This window comes from Protopterus annectens, chromosome 1.part0 (genome assembly GCF_019279795.1).
Source record: "Protopterus annectens isolate FY-2018-M chromosome 1.part0, PAN1.0, whole genome shotgun sequence".
In the NCBI taxonomy this organism is placed as follows: Eukaryota; Metazoa; Chordata; order Ceratodontiformes; family Protopteridae; genus Protopterus; species Protopterus annectens.
The window spans coordinates 1,806,390,897-1,806,396,896 of NC_056725.1; the positions used below are offsets into that span (position 1 = coordinate 1,806,390,897).

The window sequence follows — 6,000 nt, forward strand, 5'->3', positions numbered from 1 at the left end:
TCAAGCTGCTCCCGTACACAGAATGCTCCTGTCTCCCTCCTCCCCCCGATCTCATTTCCCACGCGTATCACTATCATCGTGGTCCATTGCTCCAAGCTTTTGGTGGGTGAAATTAATAATTTAATTCTATCTTTTTGACTTTTTGTGTCCTCTTTTTCACCCTTCATTTCTACCACTTGCGCTTAGGCATCGGTCCTTAGTTTAAAAAAAAAAACAAACGTATTCCTGTTTCCCTCTTTCTCTCTTCCTCTACTTTTGTGCGTGTGTGTGCACGCGTGCTTATGGGTCCTCTTCTTCCTCTACCATGGCTGAGGCACCTAAGCCAGGGTTCAGGAAGTGCACAGTGTACGACCATAAGCTTCCCCCCTCTGATGGCCACACTCTGTGCATAGCCTGTTTAGGGGTCCTGCACCTGGATTCCTCTTGTTTGATCTGCGCAGGGTTCAAACTTTATGCAATGATCAACAGGAGGAATAAGCTAATCCTTAAGGGCCTCCTTCCTCCTCCTACCATGGAGGCCCAAGCTTTATCTTCTGCTTCTGCTGTTTCCTCTGCCCCGGCCTATGGGACTCGACCTCTCACCAAGAGGACCGGGGATGGGGAGAAGAGCAAACACCGGGACCGGGCTAGGCAGAGGAAATGGTCCCCCGACCATTCTTCCTCGACTGAACCCCCGGTGAAATCTCACCAGCTTGGGCTCCCCCCGGCTCCATTCTTTTCCTTGGAGCCAGAGGTGTCTTGGGGTCATTCCCCTGTGTTGGTCTCCCCCTACCACCTGTCTCTGCTGGTGTCTGTGGCTTCCTCTGCCATGTCCACCTGCAGCCTTTCCGGAGCCGAGGTGGACAGGATGATGCGGAGGTTTATCCGCACACAGATTCAGATGGGAGTCTTGCCTGCCCCCTCCCCCTCTCTGGGGCTGGGGGCAAGCAGTCCGCCTTTTTGCCGATCACTCCTTTTTCGATCCGACCTCAGGCTCCAGAGTCTTTGGTCCAATTCTGGATGGTCACAGTCCAATCTATTCTGCCCTTCCTGCAGGAGAACGATTGGATGTGCTCTGTGGACCTCTGGGACGCGTACTATCACATCAAAATGGACAGACGTTCTCGGATGTTTCTCCACTTCCGGCTGGGGGCCAATCATTACCAGTTCAGAGCGCTACCCTTTGGTCTCACCACAGCCCCGAGGATGTTCACGAAAGTGATGGCGGTAGTAGCAGCTCACCTGCGGCTCCAGGGCTTCCAGGTCTTTCCCTACTTGGATGATTGACTGCTTTCCGCTCCCTCCAGGCATAAACTCTGCCAAGCCAGGGATTTCCTTCTCCAGACCGCCCACCAGTTGGGCATCACCATAAATCTCAAGAAGTCCCGGTTGAACCCAGTTCAAGTTCTGGATTTTATTGGAGCTCTGTTACACACCATTCAGACCAAGGTTTTTCTAACTCCAGACAGACTTCAATCCCTCAAACATCATGTCTTGTGCATCCTTCAAGCTCAGTCTCCCCAGTGGAATCTGTTTTATGGGTCTTGGGGCCCATGGCCGCTACGGTCATCATTGTGCCCATGGTTCAGTTGCACATAAGGGTGCTCCAGTGGACTCTAGCGGTCCAGTGGTCATTACTAGACCTACCGTTGTCCCATCCTGTTTATCTCGAGCCTGCAGGGATGCTCTTCTCTAGTGGATTCAATCCCTGGACCTTCATCGGGGTTGCCAGTTTATTCTTCCTTCCCTGCTGACCTTGGTGACCACGGACGCCTGCGTACTTGGGTGGGGGGACATTGCTTGAGTATGACAGTCCAAGGCACGTGGTCTTCCCTCGAGACCCAGTTGCATATCAGTGTCCTGGAGGTGAGAGCGGTGCTGTGGCGTTGTAAGCTCTTCATGGCCATCTCCCCCTATGGGACGGTTGCCCTGCAGACAGACATGTCTGTAGTCTGATACATCAGCAAACGGGGGGATCCAGGTCTTATCCCCCTCTGTAGCGAAGCTATGAGAGTGTGGGAGTGTGAGATCTCCACTGGCCATTTTCTGGTGGCAGTGCACATCCCAAGGAACTCCAACATTCTAGCGGACAGGCAGAGGTCTATCCTTGTGCCTTACGAATGGTCTCTGAATCCTTCAGTAGCAAAACAGATCTTTCTAAAGTGGGGTCAGCCTTGCTGTGATCTCTTCACCTCTTCTTCCAGTGTGAAGTACAGCGATTTTTTCGCTCTGAACCCCCCCCCCCCCACTGGGGGAAGGCTCCCAGAGATGCTCTGGTTCATGCTTGGCCCTCCGATATTCTGTATCCTTATCCTCTTATTTCCCCTGATTCCAAAATCCTTCAGAAAGCTCAACAGCTCGGGAGCTCAGTCATCCTCACTGCCTCATTCTGGCCTCACCAATTTTGGTTCCCTTCTCTGTGGTTTCATGTAGTGTGTCCTCCCAGGACGTTGGATCCTGTTCCGGATCTGATTTTTCATCCATCAGGGATTCCACACCCAGATCTGGCCAGCCTGAAGCTTTGGCTGTTCCAGTTTCCATGATAGTTAGTACTCTCGGGCTATCTTCTCCAGTTAAAAAGATATTGGTAGTGCCTCATAAATCTTCCATTAGGAAGGTTTATTCTAGTAAGTGGAAACGTTTTTTTAATTTGGGCATCTCATCGTGACTTGGATCCCTTTACTACCCCAGTTCCTGCTATCTTAGATTCTCTGGCAGGTATTTTTCAACAGGGTACCAGCTTTTCTACGGTTAAGGTTCAACTGGCAGCTATATCTAACTTCCATGTAGGAGATAATGCAGCTTCCCTGGCTGCTTCTAAGCTTTGTAAAGCCGTTTTGAAAGATACCTTTCAACTTGGGCCTCCAGTCAAGGACCCAACGCTGCCTTGGGAACTAACACTGGTTCTTCAAGCCTTAATTTCTTCCCCGTTTCAACTCGCAGCTTCAGTGGATCTGCAGTTCTTGCCTTGGAAGATGGCCTTCCTGATTGCCATTATTTCAGCCAAAAGAGTGTCTGAGCGTCAAGCCATATTGGTTAAGCCTCCTTATATGGTCTTCCATAGAGACAGGGTGTCCTTGCGCACTAATCTTTCTTTCCTTCCAAAAGTGGCTTTGGAATTGGCCATTAATCAGTTAATCAAACTCCCTGTTTTCTTTCTGAATTTTCAGAACAAGGGAGAGTATAAGTTGCACCTGTTGGATGTTAATAGGGAATTACATTTTTACTTTCACTTTCACAGAGCAAAGTCTTTTCGTAAGTCTGATCATATTTTTGTTTACTACTCTAAACCCTTTTTAGGGAAACCTGTATCGAAGATCACTATTGCTCGTTGGCTCTTTCAGTGTATAGTTCTGGCGTATTCAGCCAAAGGATCATCTCCACCAGATCATGTCAAGGCGCATTCTACTAGGTCTATGGCTACTTCAGCTGCCGTTTGGTCCAGAGTTTCTTTGGATGACATTTGCTCTGCGACTACTTGGGCATCTTCACATACTTTCATCTCCCACTACAAGTTGGATCTTCTGTCCAGAAGCCGGGCATCCTTTAGCTCAGTCTTGCTCTGGAATATCCTTCCATGTGGGCCTCCCAGGAGTTTGGTAGTTGGGGACTCTGTCCCACAGGTTGAAGAGCGAATGAAAACAACTTCAGATAAAAGTAGTTATGTACTCATCATAATATTCCGTCTGAATTGTTTCTTTTCATTTATCTTCACCCATCCCTCCCTCCTTCCCCCGGTCTTATGTGGGCTGTGTGGTTGACTGGCCGGAAGAGACATAGCCTTTACTTTGGCATAACTTGTGCTTTCCTGTGGTACTGTCTGGGTATGTTTTGCCAAGGGGTAAGGCCTTGAGTCAGTTTGGAATGCTGTGCTTGGCAGCAAACTCTTTCTGAGGGGAGAAGGGAGACAGGGGCATTATGGGTAGTAGAGGAGCTTGGAGTTCAGATCCAATGCTGGAAAATGCGGCCAAGTAAGATCCGTCCTGGATCCCTGTCCCACAGGTTGAAGACAAAGCAACAACTCAGTTGGAATGTTATGGTGAGTACATAACTTCTTTTTCTAGCTCATTGCAGGCTACAGAGTATCCACATTTTTCCACGTATAGATAACTTGCTTATCTTTGCAGAGTCTTTTTGAAAGAGTCAGGAATTTGTCTGTCTCTCTTGGGTGAGAGATCTCTTACACGAACTTGGGATTCTAAGACAACATTCAGAAGTCTTTCTGGACTCCTCACAAGGTTGTGTTTCTGGGATGTCAGCTAAACACCACAGTTCAATGAACTTTTCTTCCATTGGAGAATAGATGTATATCAAGATCTATTTCTGTGGTTTTCCACTCAGACTTTGGACACTGCAAAGGAATACCTGCGGATTTTGGGTCTTGTGGTTCCTATGATTTTCAAGATACCCCTGTCAAGACTCCACATGAGAAAGGCAGTTGCTATTGGAAGTCTGTCTGGTCTAAATACCAACACCCCTTTCCGGTTTAGATCCCAGTGCTGGGGTTTGTCAGAAGAGAAATTACATGGTGGGGATAACAGAAATCCCTAAATCTAGGTCTCCCCTTCTCTGTCTCCCTATTCCAAAACAGTCTGTCACCACAGATGTCTCAGACTTTGTTTGGGGACCAATTTCTGGAGGGTTAAAAGTGCAAGTTGTACCCCTTCAGACTAGCCATGTTAGGTCGATATATAGCTTCACAGCACAATCTGACTCTACAGGCATCCCGTTAGAGTAGAATTATGTGGCAGACCAGCTGAGTAGGACAAAAACAGACCTTCCTGAATAGAAACTAGGTCAGGGGGTCTTCTAAGATTTGATCTTTGGGTCTTCCAAGATTTTATCCATCTGTGAGGAGTTCTTCCAAGATTTGATCCATCTGGTAGGAGTTCAAGTAGATCTCTTTGCCTCCTGTCTGACCAATCATCTGGCAAGATCCTGTTTGCAGAACTACATACAAGAAGGCCTGGAAGAGGGTGAACTAACTTTTCCTTGTACATGAATGCTCCTGTATCCTTTCCCACCCTTTTCACTAATATCCATAGTACTTCTTAAGATTCAAAAGGAATCTCCCAAGATCATTGTGGTGATTTGCTTCTGCCCCAGGCAACCACAATTCTCCCTTTTGGAAATGGCCAGGGCCAGTTACCATAATCTTCCCCACAGACTGGATGAACTCGCACAGGAACATATGTGTTTGACACCCCCACACCCCATTCAACCTCAGTTGACTGCCCAGATGATAGTCTTACTACTTTTAGGAACCTGTTTATTGAAGGCCTGCAGCAGGTACTAATGGAGGCAAAAAAGCCTGCTACTAGAAAATCATATTAGCAAATGGAAAAGGTTTTCTGTTTGGTGTCGGCAACAAAACCAGCACGCTTTCAGGACTAGCTGTTCTCTCTGGTTTTAGAATATTTGTTTGTTATCCTCTGTGTGCTTTCTTACTCCTCTATCAGGGTTAATTTATCTGCCATTTCAGCATGGCTGCCCTTGAATATTTCTGTTATGCATTTTCACATCAAAATGTTTATGAAAGGTCTTTTGCATAAGAGACTTCCAAAGAAAATCAGTGGCCCCTTCTTGGGATCCTAATTTTGTGTTAGATAAACTTATTACTTGCTCCACCTCTGTAAGAAGGGTATTTGAATTGCAAGCTCTTATGGTGAGTCAATCCTGTCTTGAGAAGTAATTCTCCTTTTATGCCTAAAGTGATACCCAACTTAAGTTAAATCAAACCATCTTTCTCCCCGTTTTCTTTCCTGAGCTCAGAAATGAGGGGGAGAAGGTATGGAGTATACCTTGGATGTCCACACATCTAAGGTGCTAGCTTGACAAAACAAAATATTTCAGATCTTCAGATCAGTTCATTTCTTAAGATAAAAACACAGGGCAACCTGTGTCAAAACAGACTATTTCAGAATGGTTGTCTCAGGCTATTTATTGTCTTTTTTGATCTTCGTGTTTCACTGTTGCAGTCATTACATTTGGGTAATCTGCTGGCAGTTACCTGTCAAAGTC

At 46.8% G+C, this 6,000-nt stretch overlaps 1 protein-coding gene across 1 annotated transcript in view; it reads left to right on the forward strand.

The window, feature by feature from the left end:
* TCP1 (t-complex 1) overlaps positions 1–6,000 on the forward strand; it is a 1,162,065-nt gene that overhangs the window by 495,670 nt on the left and 660,395 nt on the right. The gene's annotated exons all lie outside the window — the stretch shown is intronic.